This window comes from Oryctolagus cuniculus, chromosome 2, assembly GCF_964237555.1.
Source record: "Oryctolagus cuniculus chromosome 2, mOryCun1.1, whole genome shotgun sequence".
NCBI lineage: Eukaryota > Metazoa > Chordata > Mammalia > Lagomorpha > Leporidae > Oryctolagus > Oryctolagus cuniculus.
In genome coordinates this window covers 151474300-151495531 of record NC_091433.1, presented here as the reverse complement: position 1 = coordinate 151495531, position 21232 = coordinate 151474300, and the positions used below count along the sequence as shown (strand labels likewise).

Sequence of the window (21232 nt, the reverse complement as noted above, 5' to 3'; positions counted from 1 at the left end):
TCCTCCACTGCCTTCCCGGGCCACAGCAGAGAGCTGGACTGGAAGAGGAGCAACCGGGACAGAATCCGGTGCTCCAACCGGGACTGGAACCCAGTGTGCTGGCGCCGCAGGTGGAGGATTAGCCTAGCGAGCCACAGCGCCAGCCTATCTATCTATCTATCTATCTTCTTATTTTATTACAGACAGAAGAAATTGGGCATGTCATGCAACATTTTACCTAAAAATCTCTTTAGCTAACTCATAGAATGCATTGAAAATATTTTCCACTTTGCCTATCGTCACAGGTAAAGTGTGACTCAGACTTCAGTCAACATGCAACAAGAGACTTTTATTCTCCAACATCTAATTGCATGTTCTTCTGACTCTTTAAAGACATCATCAGGATTCATTCGGTTTTTGCTATAAAAATCAATGAACTCTATCATTTGCAGCAAAATGGTTGGAACTGGAGAACATCATGTTAAATGAGATAAGCCAGACACAGAAAGAGAAATATGGCTACTTCCCCTTTAAATATTGGAGCTAAAATTAGAAAGAAAAAAAGGCAAGGGAAGGGGAGAAGAAATAAATGCTTGTTTTTTTCAGTTTTGATGCAAATATTTTGTATTTTGTCAAACGTTGTTTTAAATATTTGTCAAATATACTTACAATTATAGACTTACCATGGAATTATAGACTACTATCGCTTTTTTTAAAAAAAAAAGACTATTTGAAGATATTTCATAGATTAATCCTTCCTTGTCTTATTTCTCATGTGGATATTAATTTCCTATACTGGATTTTGCCCTTATTTGTTTCTTATTGGTACATGGCAATCCTCTTGATTGTATATGCTGATCATATACCCAGTAATCTTGCTTAATTCTCTCATTAGTTTGCATTTATTTTTGGACTATATTAGATTAACTCTGTATACAATAGTGCCATCCATATATGTCAACAGTCTGTGGCATAAAAGCTGATTTTTATTCCTAAATGAATTAAAGCTATGTGAATGCCAAAAGAAATAAAATATACCCATAATGTTAAAAAAAAAAAAACAGAGCTAGGAAACTGATTTATCTGCCAGTTGATGATGGCTATGGTCAGGAATCCCACTGTCATCTCTCACTGTGGCATGATTTTACTGCAGTATAGTGGCTTGTTTCAACAGCACTTTCTAAAAGAGAGAATTTTCAAAAATCTGTGTTGCCTTTGATGACCTGACCTCAGATATCACTATCATCACTTTCACTATGCTCTGCCAGTCAAGGCTGTGCCAACATGTAGATACAAGAAGAAAGGACTAAAGTGCTTGCTCTAGGTGAAGAAGTGATAAGGCCAAATGATAAGTTTAAGAGTAATGTATACAGTGTCAGGATGTCTTTGAAAAAGGCAATTTTCATAACCACTTGCCACCAAGTGTCAGCTGTATAGTACCAGACAGAAGTAGGGAAGCACAATGGAAAAATTAGAATCATGACATTAAACCATTTCACATTACATGGATGAAACAGCTTGATGTATTTTATTAAAAATAAAAAATAAAAATTTCACAATACAGCTATTTGAAAAACTGGCTACCTCAATATTTCAAGTCTGAAAATAGATGGATCTAATAAAATGTATGATAGTTACTTGTGGGAGAAAGTAAATACTTCACAACAAATGAGAAAAGTCATATTCAGTGTGAGAAATAAATATTTCACACTCTCTTGTAGAGATAAAATGGCCTGAATACAAAAAGAATGACTTCCCTAATAAATTCTACCACAGCAGTATGACAAAACATAATTTCTGAAACTAAATTTTATGACTTTTAGCCCTCTTTGCTTATGTGTTCTTCCTCTTTTTTTCCAGAGACTTAATTGTAAGATAAAATAAAAAATAAAGTAAAACTAATTGTTTCAAATTTTGCAGCTACTTTTAGGAATATGTATATATGAAATGTGTAAAATTTGTATACCTTAAATAAAATTTTAAAAGTAAATAAATAAAAAGAGAGTGAAATCTTCCATTGACTGGTTCACTCCTCAAATGCCTGCAAATGGCAGGGCTGGGCCAGCCAGAAGCCAGGAGCACAGAACTTGGTCCATTCCCCTACATAGGTGTCATAGGCCCAATTTCTTGAGGCCACACCTACTTTTTTCCCAAGATGCATTGAGACAGATGTCCGAAGCAGCAACTGAACCTGCTGTGCCACAATGCTTCTCATATTATTATATTATTTAAAATTTTGTTCCAGTACCAATCATATTACAATGAATATTTTAGATATTTCTTATCATTTTTTCTGAGAAAACATGATCACAATTAAGTCCTCAATCTTCCATATAATTTATTCCCACAAAATATGTCACAATTTTCATTTAACCAACTTTCCTTTACACGTTATTATGAGAATAGAACACTATAAAAAAGCTACATAACTTTCTCAGGTTAGTTTTCTATCTGTTAGGGTCCCTGATTACATTTCAGAGATGGCTCCCAGTTCCTTGAGAAAGACATTCCTAGGTGTAACATTTGCAGGAATCTGGCAGAAGACCTACATTTTAGGACAGTGAAGGCATTTAGAAGGAAAAGTTTCTTGAAATAAATGCTCAAGTAAAGACAGGACAGGGGACCATGGTAAGGAAGAAACCAACCTAAAGTTTAGTAAAGCAGAGGGGAATATAAGGACACACTGGTCACCATATAATCTAGCGTTACAGAATAGCATTTTACCATATGGGCAGTGAAAAGCAATTAAACATTCATTATGCCTGAGGAGAATTTTCACCATTTAATGGAGGGTGCTAAGGCTGCTAAATGTCTTGCAAAACATGAGATAAGCTCACATAATCAAGATTTGTTCTACTCTAAAGGTCAATAATGCATCTATTGAGAAATGATGAAATCCAGTTTTTTAAAGGGATATGTTCAAAGTTTGTAGGACTGGAGATGTTAATAATTAGGAGATTATTGCAATCACTGCTTTAATATGCCATATGACAAAATATATTTTTACTTACTATTCCATGTATCAGGATACATTTTTTTCCACATCTTTCAGAAATACGTTTCCAAGTATTGAATGGCTGATTTCACCTTCTTCTGTAAAGGGTACCAAAATACATAATTCAAATTATGCCCAAGTATTAGTGCTTGATTTCTCACAAATCCTTGAGATGTCTATGCATATTAAAATGATTAAAAATGACATAATTGAGAAATGGAGCCCCCAAATAATTGAAATTTATTTATAAGCTTTTCGTGCTATGCTTTTCTCATTTTTCAAAAAGTTCTATCTCAGCTCTATTTCTGTAAGATAAATTTTGCATAGGTTAAATCATGTGTGAAGAATACGCTGTCAATACTGTCAACTCCTCAGTAGCTCCAAACAATAGGATTGGCATGGGTTGATGTGACTGGGTTATTTATCTTTGTTTCACTGTTATTTCTTTTTAGTGATATTATCAAATATTTCCCTCTATAGAGAATCTCAAAAGTCTTTATTATATTTGAGCAGACTGAAAAACCCAAAATATCATTGCATGTACATAATTAACAATTTTAAACTTCTTCTTATGAGTTAGAGGTTAATTAGCATGGTATCTTGGGTATTTTTTGCTATTTATCAAACATACATACTTATATTATATTACTAAATACTGGATATGTTCCACTTGATTCTAATATCTCCCATTTGAAATTTAATAAGCTTCCTTTTCCTCATATCTTTCTTCTTTTAAATATTTTACCCTCTACTTTTAGTTCTTTTCTGTGTTAGGCAAAATAACAGTCTCCAAATATACATATGAGTCAGAATCTATAAATATTTTATAATGCAAAGGAGACTTTGCAGGAGTGATTAAAGGTTCAAATGAGCTTAGTCTAATCATTCAGGCCCTTAAAATTAGAGGGACTTTTCCAGCTGGGCTGGACAGAATAATATTATGATTCTCAGGAAAAAATAAAAGAAGATCAAAGAAAGATACAAGGTTGAGTGAACACAATGAAAGACGACATGAACCAAATGAGGTTGGAAAAGATAGAAAACAAGTTATACTTGAGAACCACCAGAAAAGAACATGGTGCTACACATACATTGATATGAGCCCAGTGAGACATAGTTTATATTTTTGAGCAACAAAGCAAAAATAATACATTTGTAATGCTATGGTTCAAAGTTTGAGGAAACTTGTTTTTTGAAGCATGGAACACTAGTACACTTTTATAATCAACTTTTATAAAAGGCATCTCTTGTTTCTGTCAATGTTAACTCACTTTGAACTTTCTGTTTTACCTGCTGTTGGGCTTGTGCCCTAACTATATACTTTGTCTCTTCTGTAGAGGAACTGTTTTGTTGTTGTTGTTGCTGTTGTTAGTGTTGTTCATACTATTTGTTGAACTCCACTTAGTGTAGGGTTAACCTTATGATCATTAAGTAAACTGAAAATAGATCTTTGTAAAATTTTAAGAGTATGAATAGGAGAGGGAGGAGAAAGAAGGGTTGGAGCCTGGGCAGGAGAGAGGGTAGAGTGGTAAGTATCACTATGTTCTTAAATCTGTATATAGAGATTGCATTAAGTTGACAGAGTAGGGAGAGAGCTTACTGCTCTAATGTAGAAGATAGTTTCAAAAAAGGAGAGAGAGTGTAATCCCAGGGAAGAGTTAGGAAGGAAACAGCAGAGGAAACTCCACACAAGTTAGAGGGATATAGTGGACCTACATAGAGGGTATGGACATGCACAACTCAGGACCCTAGCAGCCAAGAGCCTCTACATCAACTTTGGAGAGCTTTGGAGAGCTTTGGAGAGTGTGTGGTAAGACCAGACTGCAGCAGCCCAGGCCACTGGCAATAAAGCTGCAGGAAGAGCCTGGAAGGGATTGGGCTTGGAGCTCTGTGAGGGACAGTGTACCTGACAAACTAGAGGAGAAAAAAATGGGGGAGCCTGTTTCTCGCTCCCTTATCACCCTGCAACAGCATTCTGTAACAAGCTGATAGAGAATGGACACCATTTTGGACAAATGTAATGTCTGCGCCAGCTCGTGTACATGCCCAACAACAAGACAAGTGGAGTCCCCTGGGTCTGGCAGGGAGAAGTGGGGGGGGGCTGTATGCTTGTGACTGGATCCAAAGTACTCCACTAAGAAACAATTAGAACTCATAGAAGAGTATGGTAAAGTAGCAGGGTATAAAATTAATACACAAAAATCAACAGCTTTTGTATAGAGGAACAATGCCATGGCTGAGAAAGAACTTCAAAGAACAATCCCATTCACAATAGCTACAAAAAAAAAAAAAAAATCAAATGCCTTGGGATAAATTTAACCAAGGATGTCAAATATCTCTATGATGAGAATTACAAAACCTTAAAGAAAGAAGAAACCAAAAAAAAAAAAAAATTCTTCCATGTTCATGGATTGGAAGAATCAGTATCATCAAAATGTCCATTCTTCTGAAAGCAATTTACAGATTCAACGAGATACCAATCAAATTATTAAAGACATTCTTCTCAGATCTAGAAAAAATGATGCTGAAATTCATATTGAAATACAGGGGACTTCGAATAGCTAAAGTAATCTTATACACAAAAACAACAAAGCAGAGGTGTCACAATACCAGATTTTAAGTCATACTACAGGGCAGTTATGATCAACCAGACAGGTACTGGTAGTAAAACAGATTAATAGACCAATGGAACAAAATAGAAATGCCAGAAATCAACTCTTAGACAAAAATATACTCACAATGGATTAAAGACCTAAATCTATGACCCAATATTATCAAATTATTAAAGAATTTTGGAACAATCCCGCAAGATTTTGGCACAGGCAAAGAGTTCTTGGAAAAGATCCCAGAGGCACAAGCAATCAAAGCCAAAATTAGCAAATGGGATTACATTAAATTGAGAAGCTTCTGTACAGTAAAAGGAACACTTAGGAAAGTGAAGAGGCAACAAACAGAATGGGAGACATAATTTGCAAACTATGCAACTGATAAAGGATTAATAACCAGAATATATAAAGAGGTTGAGAAACTCAACAACTCAACAACAACAACAACAAAACAAACAACCCAGTTAATAAATGGGCAAAGGATTAAAACAGACATTTTTCAAAACAGGAAATCCAAATGGCCCACAGACACATGAAAAAATGTTCAGGATCACTAGCCGTCAGGGAAATACAAATCAAAACCACAATGAGGTTTCACCTCACCCCAGTTAGAATGGCTTCCATACAGAAATCAACAAACAACAAAAGCTGCCAAGGATGCGGGTGAAAAAGGTACCCTAATCCACTGTTGGTGGGAATGTAAACTGGTAAAGACACTATGGAATACAACATAGAGGTACCTCAGAAATATGTATATAAACCTACCATATAACAGCCATCCCACTCCTGGGAATTTACCCAAAGGAAATAAAATCAGCATATGAAGGAGTTATCTGCATCCCTATGTTTACTGCAGCTTAATTTACAATATCTAAGATGTGGAATCAACCCAAATGCCTGTCAACTGAAGACTGGATATAGAAATTATAGGATATGTACACCATGGAATATTACACAGTAGTAAAACAAAATGAAATCTGGTCATTTGCAACAAAATAGTTGAATCTGGAAAACATCATACTTAGTAAAATATCCAATTCCAAAGGGACAAATATTATATGTTCTCCCTGAACTGTGATAACTAATAGAGCACCTAAAAGGCAATCTGTAGAAGTGAAATTGACACTTTGAGAAGCAACGACTTGAAGAGTCCTTGTCTTGACTGTTGAGGAACAATTTCTTTTTTTCATACTATTTGTTGAACTCTTTACTTAGCATAGAGTTAAACATATGTTTATAAAGTCAATTGAAAATAGATCTCAGTAAAAAAAAAAAAAAGAGTGGGAATAAGAGAGTGAAGAGGAAGAGGGGTTGGAAGTATGGATGGGAGGGTGGGCACGCTGGGAAGAATCACCATGTTTCTAAAGATGTAATTATGAAATATATGAAGTCTGTAACTGCAAAGCTGCATCCATTCCTATGGACTTATTTCTAAGGGTACAGTTTACAAACTTACCATAGGACCCCTAATCCCCTTAAGCTGGGTGCTAAAAATACCATCTTAAGTGTTAAAGTGATTTTATGAATAGGATTAAGTATCTGGTAATAATAACAGATAGAATTAAAAAGGAGTGAATGCTCCAATGTGGGAAGCAGTCCACACAATAGACTCATAGAATGACAATTGCTTTAAGTAGCACTTTGACATTAGAATCAGCCCTTAAGGCATTCTGACCTGGATGAAAATTTCATGAGAGCATTTCAGGCATGGAAAGCCATGACACTGTGGCAAAAAATGTCCTATATGAAGGACCTCGGAGGGTGAGACCCCAGTAGAAAGAAGTGGTAATCAAAGAATGTACTTTTCTCTAAAGGGGAGAGAAAACTTCCACTTTGCTTATGGCCTTGTCTAAATACAGATGGAGTTTGTGGATTCAAAAGGTTTCTATAGACTGGGAACCTCATGTCAAGAGCCTTGGGTGATCAGTGATGTCATACATACAAATGTTTGTTAAATTAAAAACAGGAGTCACTGTGCACTAACTTCCTATGCAGGACCTTTGTCCTCAAAGAATTGTATTATAGTTATGTCTAAATGCTCACAAAAGATGTATCATTCTCAGGTGCTTCTTTAAAGTTAATTAAGTTTCTACAAAAAAAAAAAAAAGTGAAATTAACTTCAAGATGCAATGACTTTGAACAGCCCTTGTCTCAACTGTTGAGGAACAGTCCCCTCCCCCAACCTCCGCAATGGAAATTGTTGAACTCTAAGTATAGAGTTGGTCTTCTGTGTATAAAGTTAATCGGAAATGGATCTTAGTGGAGAATGGGACTGAGAGTGTGGGCAGGAGGTTGGGTATGGTGGGAATAATCACTATATTCCTAAAGTTATACTTATGAAGTGCATGAAGTTTTTATTACTTAAATAAAATGTTTGTTTGGGAAAAAAATCTGTATATATGAAACTTTTATAACAAATAAAATTTTAAAAAAGTGTTTTCTTTGTATGAGGTAAATTTTTCTCATTACTTTTCAGACACTGATATTTCTGTAGATGTTGATAAACTACCTCTGGCTTATGAATAGAAATTTCTCTTTAATGCTATTTCTATCACAAGATATTTAATAAAATGGAAGCACTTATTTTGAAGGGAATTTAATTACTTCTTAACATATTACACAATTTACTTGCTTGCAAACATCAGATAAGGCCAAATTGTATTGAGAGCACTGAAGAATTTGATTATTGTATGTTTTTGAGTATATAAAGAAGATGTCTTGGAAAGTAAAAGATACATTTATCACATTTACCCAACCTCCCTATAAACCACTAACTGCAAAGTACAAGACTGAAATACAACAGGATCATGCAGTTGCCAGTTTTCAGAAATGCATATTGAAGACCCTGCATATCACTACTTTTAATTCCAGATGCAAACCTCATGCATATTTAGCACATTATCACCCTATCTCAATTTGTATTTTACATAAACATAGAGATTTGGCAAGTGTATTCCTATTGTCAGGCAATATTATCACATTGACACCAAATCTAACATTTTAGAACTTGGTTATTTTTTGACTAGTGACTAAGAATGGTAAGGGCAGAGTGGTGAATCAAATTCAGCAAACTGAAGAGAAAGATGTATAAAAATGAGAACATCACCACTGCAGGGGGTGTGGTTTCTGAAATGAACTTGACTGTAAAGGAATGGCATGCTTTTGTAGAGCAATGTGATATGTGGGAACATAATTCAGCAGAATTCAGCATTTCCATTCCTTGATTTTTTTTTTTATGTTTGGAGCCTTCGGAGTCCTGTCTTGAGTTTTTATGAAATATGCACATGTTGTTATATGTCATATGACAAATTTTACAGCACATATACAATTTGTTGTTGTCCTATAGTCACTCTACCATATTATCAAATATGAGAACTTATTGTACTTATCAAATTGTATTTGGAAATTGTTATTCAGCCTCTCCCTGTCTTCTCTCCCCACTCCCTTTCCCAACCTCTAGTATTCACAGTTATACTCTCTTAAATTGCTTATTCTATGATGCATCAATTCTTTCTGCCACTGGATTATTTTTGAGAAAAATCCAAATCTCATCATTCATTTATAAAACTAATTATGTTCTTTTAAAGTCATGGCTTACATTTTAAATTATAACCACCATACCATCATATTCAGAAATCAGAATTAGTAATTTAAAAGCTTCATTTAAACCCTGAATGTCTATATTTCCTTTATTGATATATAAGTCTCCTGTAACTCTTTCTCCATTTCCTCCTTTTTTAAAAAAAATTCACTGAAATGAGTTTATTCTTAACATTTTAATTTATATCTATATTTGTTAGCAAACTATTGTTAACCAAATATTGATAATTTCTTATTTTTTGTTTTTGTAGTTTTAATCTATAAAATAAATACATTGATTTTATCTTTTAAAAGGAATGCAGCATTATTTGTATATTAAATTATTATTTAATTATTTGTATATTATTTGTATATTAAATACAAAATTCCAATTCCATTTATAAAAGTAAAATCTATGCCATTAGAAAGACTTGAAAGGCAGATAGAGAGAGAGAGAGTGAGACAGTAACAGCAAGAGCAAGAGTGAATCTTACATTGGCTGGTTCATCCCCAAATGCCCACATCAGCTAGGGCTGGTTCAGGGTGAAGCCTGGAACTCTGAGTCTCCCACATTGTTGGTAGGGCTCCAAGAGCTTCAGTCATCATCCATTGCCTCCCAGGATACATTAGAAGGGAGCTGGTTTGGAAGCTAATTACTAAGTTAAGTACCAGCTAAGCTCGTACTCTCATATGGGATCCTGGTGTTGCAAGCAGTGGCTTACCTTGCTTTGCCACACACTTTCACCAGACAACTGCTTTTTCAATACTCAACTGATGTCTTAGATACAATGTAATAGCGAGGCTATTCTCCCCTTTTCTCTTCTATTCAACTGCCATGGTATGGGTTGTCAACTTTTGAATTTCAATACATTTTTTTTTCTCTTTCTGTTTCCTTCCACAATTAACATTCCTTTTTTTAAAAAAAAAGATTTATTCATTTATTTGAAAGTCAGAGTTACACAGAGAGAAGGAGAGGAAGAAAGAGAAAAAAAGAGAAGTCTTCGTTCCACTGGTTCACTCCCTAGTTGGCTGCAATGGCCGGAGCTGGACCAACCCCAAGCCAGGAGCCAGGAGCTTCTTCCTGGTCTCTCACACAGGTGCAGGGACCCAAGGAATTAGGCCATCCTCTGCAGCTTTCCTAGGTGCATTTGCAGGGAGCTGGATTGGAAGTAGAGCAACCAGGACTTGAACTGGCACCCATACGGGATGCTGGCACTATAGGCAGCAGCTTTACCTGCTATGCCACAGCACCGGCCCTTTCACAATTAGCTTTCTAAGTCTCTAGTGTATTTAAGGAATTTACTCCAATTTACTTGGGTCAGGAGGTGACCTTGCAGAATCCTCTGACATACTCAGATATTGAGATTCTCACAATAATCCCCCCCCCCTTTTTTTGGTCAAGTAAGCTGAGTTAGAGAAAAACCCAAAAGAATGGAATAAATTGTTTAATAGCCCATTTTCAAAGTATTTTTCTAATGTGTATTTTCAGAAGAAAAATTAAGTTTAAGATTGAAATTAAATGAGTTTGCATGTTTAAGCACCATTCAGCAACATAAGAGAAAGTAACTAGACAATCTTTGCTAATAGTTTTCAGTTTCTACATAGCTTCCATGTTAGAATTCCCTGCCTCTGGTGAGAGTGAAAACTTTGAGCTCTGACAAATTTTCCATTTTACTACCACAGCCATCTTTCTCCAAACTCCCATAACATATAAAACCACTCTAAAATCCTTACTTTTTCATGAAAATACTTCACAGAGAGATTCTCTTTATTTAACTAAAGAAAAAAATTATGAGCTTGCTGTTAATATGATCTTGTTGCTAAGATATTCAATCTCCACTGCTTTGGCTTTGGCATTATAGGGTCTGAAGGATGTAACTCCTGCCAATATCCCACTGCCAGTAGTGTCCCTAAACAGCCTGGGATGCATTTGCCACCATTTACATCAAGACACTACCCTGCACCCAACAAAGATACAAGCCACGGGGGAAACTTGCTCAAGTAAGGCTAGGGGCCATGTCTACAAACTCTGCAGTCCTTGAACAACCAAAGCCTTTATCAGAGTCCCCCATCAATGGTTGAGCTTGTCCCTGAGGGTTTAGAGGACAAATCCACTGCACTCTATCATTCTTGTCATTGGAGGTCCCCACTGCAAGCAGCATCTACCCTTGTGGGGCTTGAAGATATGTTCTGGTCTATGACCCTGGCACTGCTCTTTGGGTTCTGAGGTATAATATTTTGGCAGCCTACATACACTGAAAAGTTACACTACTACCTCTACAAACCTATGCAATCTAAACCATTGGGACAGTTACAGACATACTAAAATTGATTAAGCTGAAAAATTCACTTGGAGATTACATCTTTGTTTATACTCAAACCCAAAGTAAGAGCCCTCTCCAAAAAATCTTTGATTCATCTACAATGAAAATTCTTTTCCTTGGAAAATTCTCCCATAAAATTAGAAGAGGTGACTGTTATACTACTTGTGCAGGTTTTGATTTAGGAACATAATAAGCAAGAAAAAGCAAGCCAGCATGATACCTCCAAAGAATAATAATTATACATTAACTTTGTAGCAACAGACCCTAAAGAAAAGTAACTTGAAGAAATAAAACCTAGAAAATAATTCAAAAGAATGATTCTATGGAAATTCAGTGAGATACACAATACAAATAGACAATTCAACAAATGTAGGAAAACAAGGAAAACAATTCATGATAGGAATGAAAAAGTCAACAAAGAGATAGAGCTCATGAAAAAGAACAAAATACAGTAACTCAAATAAAAAAGTGGAGTTGAGAATGTCAACAACGAAACCGATCAAAGAAGAATTTCTGAGCTTAAAGATAGGTATCTTGGAATAACTGAGTCAGATAAAAATTCAGTTAAATAAATAAATAAAATGAAGAAAATCTGAGGCCTTATGGGAAACCATTAAACAAATACTCAAATTATGAGGATTTCACAAAGTAAAGATATCAGAAAAAGTAAACAAACAAAAAAACCCCAATCTTTTATTGTGGATGTTTTGCTCATAGGTGTAGTTTTCCTTACTTTAAGCAAAATTAAAACATGTGACTCCCACTTCCATATTTTCTTTTACCCTTCACTCTTTTCAGAGCCTCATTGCTGGAAGCAAGATTTTCAAGTTCTCCATTCCAGGGCTATCAAGTGTTCCAATAATCTTTCTCCCTTACCATAATACTTTTTCTACTTTCATTTCTATAACAGTGTAACTTTTAAATGTAGCAAAATTTTCCATATTACTGTGATGATTAGTGAATAAACAAAACTCCTCATTTAAGGAATAAGTACCATTTACTGGTTGGTGTTTTGTTATGCCATTTTGTAACATTCTCAGAACCATTTTTTGTAATCCTCATTATCTCTAAAGAGCACATTCATACCCTTTTGCAGATAGTCTAGAAAGACTAAATAAATTGATAAGATGAATAAAAATTACAAAATGGCAAAGCTGGGTTTTGAAAACAGAACTGCTTGATTACAAGCCCCAGGATTCCCACATCACCCCACCTACATCTTCCATATTAAGTCTCTTTACCCAAAAAACCATCATAGACATTGAATAAATCTGTCTTCTTCTATCCATACATTCCTATGGTATAAAGTATCTTACATATGCATGCATTTGGCAAGCAGAAAACTGCTGTTACAAATGCCAATTACAATTTCACAGGATATTTGTAGATTTGGTAAATGGCAAAATTTAGCTTTTAGCACATCCAAAAGAGAACTCGGTATCATAGTCTATCTTCTGACATTCTAACAAAAATAGAGAATTATATTTTTAGAATGATAAACGTGTCTTAGCAGTATGTTGCCAACAAACCTTTTGAGTTAGATTTCAAATATATCATATTAAAATTGCTTTAGGAATTATTGCTATGAAGACAAAATTTGAACTTAATGAGTATTTCCTGAGCAGCAGACAAATCTGCAATGGAGAGTGTAGTACTGAATTTTTGTTTTAGTTAACAACTTTAAAAATTGGGCATTTTTTCACATCTATAAGGATTAAGTTGCTTCCCTCAGTAAGAATGGAAATGTGACTAATTTTAGTTAATTCTTTGTCCATTAGCTAGTGTTCTCTACTACATTATTCAGTTGTCTGCCTGAGTATCACAATGATGAACAACCATGATGAAGAAATGTTTTAAGAACAAAACCAGCCTAAGACAACAAGCATCACCCTTTCCTATTGGCCACATGGTAAGAACAGGTGAGTTACTGGGTAACTATTAATGGCAGGGTAGCCTCTTATTCTCCAAATATGAAAAGAATTCATCTGAATGTCCTGCAGAAAAATAATGATGAATTTCATAAAGTAGAAAAATTAATTATTAAATCTGTGCTCCTAAAGACCTTCCAACTAAATAATAAATATTTCAAGTTGTATTTTGACCTTTTCAGCACCTCTCACATAGTCTTCCTTTCTTTTACAAAATGCTACAGAGAATGGAAGTGTTGTCAATTAAGGAAAAAGGGTGTTTGCATCAACCTTTTCATGTGTGGAATTTAATGACATTTTAAGGTTAAAAGTAAAAGTCAAACATTGATTTTTTAGTGTCTTTCTCTAATGCAGCTAATGAATAGAGATTCCAATAAAAGCCTTTTAATCCTTTTAAGACCTTCCAGTATCAAAAGACTTATTTTATTGCCATTTTTTTCCACTGGCAAAAATTTAGGACAGAAAGAAATGCCAAGTCAAGATGACCTGGAGAAATCAAATACAGAAAATCTTGACATTATGTGTTCTAAAGTAAAGTAAATTAGATGATTTACCCACATGCATTCACTTTTGAGAAATGAGAAATATAGAAATTCAAAATTCAAACAATATTCGATAGGATGCTGATTATTTTTGAGATGACTGAAATGATACTCATTTCTTTTACTATACCTAAAAGTTTAATTCTTTTTGTACCCAATATTTGCTGTTTTCTACAAAACCAGAAGGATTAATATACTGGATGATAATAGAAAAAAGAGTATACAAAGAATCTGTGATGTTTGATAAATGGATATCTGGCATCTTATACCATTCAAAAATTAATAAAAAGTAAGTTGGTGCTATATCACAGCTTAATATTTCATAGGCAGTTTGTGTACAGAAGGGAGCCAGAAGAATCCTTCGAACAAAATTCAGACCATAGAAATCCTGGTGTTTGAACACTCTATTAGAAATCTAAAAATAACTGATCTTCCTCAAACAAGTGATATGGATTGATGATTCTTAGGTGCAATGACATCACAGTTTTCTTAAAAAATTCGGTTTACATTGATTTTTCATTTGGTACATGAAATAAACTAGCTGATAATATTCATAGTAGATAGATATAATTGTGTAAGGGCTCTCTTATTAAGCAATGTGCTTAATTCTATGATATTTAAGTTGGAGAGCTATTGGATTTTATAGACAGAGTTAAATGCAATAATAATGAATATCTTTCATAAGAACGCTTTCCGTGATTGTTTGTTCTATGTCTAGACTCAGGATATTTTTTCAAAAAGTGAATTTACAACAGACTTTCAGAACCTTCCCAGTAGTGATATCTAAGTTGAGTCATACATATCAAATAGCTGTTAGCCAATTCAAGGTATTGGAGGTGGGTAGCAGAATTAAGAGAAGGAACAGCCTATTTGAAATCCCAGGAAGAGAAAGCATGACACACTGCAGAACTAAAGGCAATTCAATCTGGTAGGAAAACCATAGGTTAAGAGAAAAAAAATATGTATAAACATATGTATATATATATGTATAACATATGTATATATATATGTATATATATATATGTGAATATATATATTTAAAGGCAGAGAGGGAGTGATAGAGGGACAGAGATCTTTCATCCACTCATTCACTTTCAAAAGGCCTGCAAAAACCTGGGCTGGGCCAGGCCGAAGCTAGGAGCCAGGAATTCTGGGTCTCTTATGTAGGTGACAGGAACCCAAGCACTGGAACCATTGTCTGCTGTATCCCAGAGGGTGTACTGGCAGGAAGTTGGATCAGAATACAGGACTTCATCCTAGCTGCTCACATATAACATACAAACATCCTCAGTGGAAGCCCAACCAGCTGTGCCACAAACCTGCCCAGAAGCTAGATATTAATGAAGTTAGTACTGATGACAGTAGCTAAAATATAGCTAGTATTAATTGTATGTAGGGACATATTCTGAATGTTTTATATATATTTCATAATTTAAATATCATGATAATCTTAGCCAGTACATGTTATCATCACTGCATTAAGCAAAGTAGGAAAATACAGGGACAGTCTTTAAGTTTTCAGAATTTACTGAGCTAGTAAGCTTCAGAGTTGGGATTTAATCTTGCCCAGTGCTTATCTATGTATCCATTCTTTGAGATTATACTGATAACACAGTTTCATCCATCACTGGGGAACAGATGAGGGTAATTTTAGGGTTAGTACGAATATAGAAAAAGGGTAGTATGCTTTGTCTGTTTGCATGTTTTATGAGAGGGTGGGTTTAGTAAATCAGAGAGCAGAATTAGGTAAAAAGATACAAGAGAGTAATCTGATTTAACTTGCTTTATTAAACAAACTTCTGCTTTAACTCCAAAATGATTTATGAATATGAACTTAATGCAGTTTTTTAAAATGTACATTCTCAAAGCTCATAGAAAAGAGATTTGTACTTTAATCTTCAACCTTCTCTTCCCCATAAAAGATATCAGCTATGGCAGCTCTGAAATAGCTGGGGTATGCTAGAGCTGTGGCAAAATACAACCAGATTTGAACATAGAGTCAAGACACATATTTTGAGTTCCAATTAAAATATTAACTTGTGAAATTATAGCACTCAATGCACTTATTTGAATTTCAATTTTCTCATATGTACATATATATTGGGGATGGTATTTTCCCCCAGGATTATTATAAATGTTAAGTAAAATAATATGTAAATAACTGTGATTTGATATATAAATATAATATATATACAAATTGTGATTATGAGTATAAATAACTTTGATTAGTAAATACCAATAAATGGTATGATGATAGTGTATTTAATTATTAATTTAAATGGATATTTAACACTTGGAATTTGGATGGGTTTCCTATTTATAAGATTTGGAGGGTGGTAAAACATAATTATCAATGAAATGATACCAAAATATCAAATTTGCTAATTGAGAGTGTATTATGAATTTGCAGCTCTAAGGGGTAATATGTTTGAACACTGAGTGAAGAATGGAATCATTTTTGTATTACTTCTGTATCAGATTACTAAAAGGTAGTCACTTAAAACAACAGACATATATTTGTTCAAATTTTATAGGTCAGAAATCTAGGTCTTCTGTGACTGCATTCTCACCTGAGGGCTTGACTGAGGCCAAGTCTTTTTTTAAGCTAAATCAGATTTTTGGCAGAACTTTGTTCCTAATATATGTAGAACTGAAGTGTTTATTTTCTTGTAGATAATCAGCCAGAGGGTGATGGGAGCTGCTTGTACATGCCTGCATTCATTGTCCTGTGATCAAATTAACTTTCAATGTTGAATATCTTCATACATCCTTAATAAAGGGTCAACTAATTTAGATTAAGCTCATCTTAGATATTCTGCCTATTCAAACATCATTTGGTTTGTGAAATTTATTTTATCTTCACAGTACCTGGACTAGTATTGATCAAGTAACAGTAAAACCAAACACACATAAAAGGGAAATAATTTTGATGGACAAGTTTAGAATTCTGCCTACCACAAATTTAATACAAATTTTTTTCCATTGCTGGAATAATAAAAAAAATAGCTTACTGAATATTCTGCTTGATCTAGTGGCTTGGACAATTTATCTATGCCAGTTGTCTGTCAGAAAACCCTTGAGCTTGTCTTGCAACTGTCATTGAGGTGTGTCATTGTCTAAATCTTGGATATCTTGGTAATTACAAATCCAGGTGAGGGGCTCAACACATTACTGGAACAACTTTATACCCCTTTACTAGATCTGGGATTCATTTACATAATCTTATTTCATTTTCTTACACAACAAAGGAAAATTTTAGGATTTTGTATAATAGAGAGGTAGGGTCAAAAACTGGCTAAAATAAAATGAAATATTTATAAACAACAGCATTTCACAGAACATAGATAATAGGTTAGGACAGAGATAAGCTCCAAAATGGTGGCTACTATCTTTTTTTTTCTGGTCTCATTTCAAGGTATTAGAGTATTTAAGTTTAGATGAAATGAAGACCACTAATCAGCCAGATATTAAAGCAAAATTTAACATAAGTGGTAATTCTATGACCATTTGCTTCTTGTCCCCTACTAGTTTATATACACATTCATCGAACAACGGCATCCAAGAATGTTTATCAAAATCTGCCCATATAGACTATCTGGATAAGAATATCTGAGGATCACATCTAAAATAAAACTACTTTTGGCTTCTCAAAAAACATATCAAATCAGAATGTCTAGGGCTAGAGTTCAAGGATCAATCTCAATTTCTAACCAAATTCCTAGGTCATTCTAATCTCTGCTAGATTGGGGATTTATGAATATTGAATTTATTTTGAATACACTTTAATTTACTCATCACAAAGTGTTAGAATCTAAGGCCTTGCAAAGGAAATCTAAAACATGGATGAAACTAATGTTCAAGCACTGAGTCACGCTTAGTTTGGAAGATGTGCCAATGACTGAGTCCAGATCTACTATCCAAGAGTACGTTCTCCTAAGTCATCCCAAAGGGATATTATAATCAATAACATCTTGTGCTAGCGGGGACTTCATGAATCATTGAGAGAACTTGTCTTATTCTACAGATAATAAAAATGAGGCCTAAAATGCCAAGTGACTTTAAACTTCGACCTTTAGTGGAGACAATAAGACTTAAAAACAATGCTCAAAATTTCAACAGTATTTTTCAGGACATCATGCTGTCTATAAAGTGTCTGCAAATACTAGCTGATAGAATAAAAAAGGGAAAGAACGATCCAATATGGGAAGTGAGGTACACGGCATACCCTAAGAATGGCATATGTCCTAAATAGCACTCTGGCCTTAGAATCAGCCCTTAAAGCACGAGGATCTGGCTGAAAAGCCCATGAGAGTATTACTGGCATTGAAAGCCAAGACACTCTGGGGAAAAAAAAAAAAAAAACACCAAACCTAAATGAAAGATCTCCGCCAGTGAGATCCCAGTGAAAAGAACAGGTCATCAAAGAAGGAGGTACCTTTCTCTGAAGGGAGGAGAGAACTTCCACTTTGACTATGACCTTGTCTAAATATGATCAGAGTCGGTGAACACAAAAGGCTTCCATAGCCTTGGCAACTCATGACAAGAGCCTAGGGTGATTACTGATGCCATAAACAAGAGTGTCAATGTGTTAAGTCAACAACAGGAGTCACTGTGCACTTACTCCTCATGTAGGATCTCTGTCCTTAATGTGCTGTACATTGTGATTTAATGCTATAACTAGTACTCAAACAGTATTTTTCAGTTTGTGTTTCTATGTGGGTGCAAACTGTTGAAATCTTTACTTAATATATGCTAAACTGATCTTCTGTATATAAAGAGAATTGAAAATGAATCTTGATGTGAATGAAAGGGGGGAGGGAGAGGGAAAGGCGAGGGTTGCGGGTGGGAGGGAAGTTATGAGGGGGAAGCCATTGTAATCCATAAGCTGTACTTTGGAAATTTATATTCATTAAATAAAAGTTAAAAAAAGTTTTTTTAATAAGAGAACTATTAAAATTTAGTACAACTGCCTTCATACTTCCTACAATTGCCTCTGATCTTTTTTTTTTTTCATTTTGACAGCATTTATCATGACTTTTCAAAAACTTGTAACTTGCCCTTGGTATACTACCAGTAATCTGTGGACTTTTTAAAATAGATTAGGCTATAATACTGCATTTTGTTTCATGTTCAGTAAAATATAGCATAAATATATAAAGGGTTCCATTTTTCTTTAGCACTTAATATGTCCCATATGCCATCCTTGATGCATTTAAATCTCATTTCACTTTATATATGACTTTTAATAATTTAGACTGTTGATGTCTAATGCTTCAGTTTTATTTGTGTTGTCTTAGTTTTAAATACATTTGCTTACTGTTTAAATTTTTGTAATTCAAAATTATTTGGTTTATTTCATTGACTGTAGTGCTGGTATGTTCACATTATCAATCTTTTATCCTGATATATAGCTGTGCTATATGAAAACAAAAAATAATTCAAAAATTCATGGCTTTGGAGTGTGATAAAATATTTAAAAATGTCTCTGTTATGATAATGTTTGTGTTTTATAGGTATCCATCCCCTAAGTATGGAGACTCTTCACATTTATTTTTTAAAAATGACAAAAAATTAAAATGTTTCTCCCAACCCAGGTGATGTCATTTTAACACAATGTTTACTTTGAAGGAGAAACCACAGTGGTCAATTTTGGATTCTGTGAATTCACAATTGGAGGAACGGAGAGTTGGAAGTAATCTGAAATAGATCACAGCAATGTAACTGAATTCAAATTTGGGCACTGACTCTTTATCTATAATTTACTATTTTCCTACACATGTGTTAGTTTATTTAACTTGTCAGGTAGGAGAATTGTCACCAATCACTCGTTCGCTGAGGTTTACCAGCTTTCTCTATAAAGTTATGTATGTTTAGGAGATTAAAGAACTCTTAACTCATTGTTCATAATGGATTAATTGAATGAGATTACTTTATTCTAGTTCTTGGGTAAATTTATTTGAACTTATAAAAGATAATGGAGCAAGATATTTTTTAAAGAAGACTAATTTGGGAGATGGACAAGTCCAGACAAGTTGGCATAATCATGATGATTGAACAGTATATTAAGAAACCAGGTAGAACTTTTAGAGGGGTTGTGTGTGTGTGTGTGTGTGTTTGTGTGTATGTGTGTTTGACAGACAGAGAAAGAGAGAGGAAGAGAGAGGATAATGGGAAGATGTGTGCCAGTTCACCAGTTCTCTGGCTCTTAGCCCAGTCTTCATTGAATACAATGGATTTCCAATTAAAGTTATTTACAAAGAAAATGACATTCAATTCATTTCCAAAAATATAGCCCATTGTATTTCTACTATGTATAGGCATTTATGACAACACAAGAAAATAAACAAATAAACTTGGAGTTTTCCCACATCTTTATAGTCAGTCCAAATAGAAAGACATTATAAGGATTTAATTTTTTCAACTTATATAATTATCAAACCTCAGAAATCTTACAAATGGAAGAAACACAGAGCATAGGTTTTAATTCCCTCAGCTCATGCAAAGAGGAAGTGAGCCCAAGATAAGCAAATTGTCTGTCAAGAATTGCACAAAAATCTTCTAACATAATTAATTTATCCAAAATAAACATGTAAGGTTGATAAAAAAAAAAATGGGTTTAAAAGGCCAGAGATAGACTATGATTGCTATTGCTCCAAATTTGTTTATGAACAACTAATTTAATTATGTATACAACTTCCTGGAAACTCTCTTTGACCCCTGTTGAATTCTGAAACACAAACTATTGTGAGGTTTTAGCAGGCTTCTCTCCCTTCCTAGGAATTCCCCAGTTCCCCTAATTCATTGTAAAATAAATGAGAAGTCAGTCATTATCAGTGGAATTTCCAAAGTTGTTTTCAGAGTAGATGTTAAGGCTATGCAATTAGACAACTGGCAGATTCTAAAGTGTCCTTCACCGTCAACGCCACGCAGATGTTCTCATCATCCCCCATGAGCCTCATATACCTGATTTGTTCAGGGCAAGGGCCATGTTCCCCACAGTCATCACTGAGTATGAGCTGCCTGTTGAAAATTATTTTTTTAGGAGCTTCAGAAAAATCTCTCTCAGGATGAGTAGGACGAGGTAACTGCAGATGGATCTGGCATATTTTGAACAAATAGGCTGGTATAAAACACCTAAGGTCAGAGCACCCGTAATTTTCACTGCAGATGCTTGTCTTATAATTATTTCTTTACCAACCCTGGAATTCTTCACTTAGTTATTTTCTTGGTCATCTCAAAATAGGAATCTTCCTCTCACCAGGGAAGATTTGTTCCAAAA

At 34.4% G+C, this 21232-nt stretch overlaps 1 pseudogene; it reads right to left on the bottom strand.

Annotated features, from left to right (window-relative positions):
- Nucleotides 1-20903, bottom strand: part of LOC138848739 (G protein-coupled receptor kinase 6-like) — a 54384-nt pseudogene extending 33481 nt beyond the window's left edge.
- Between the last annotated feature and the right edge of the window lie 329 nt (nt 20904-21232).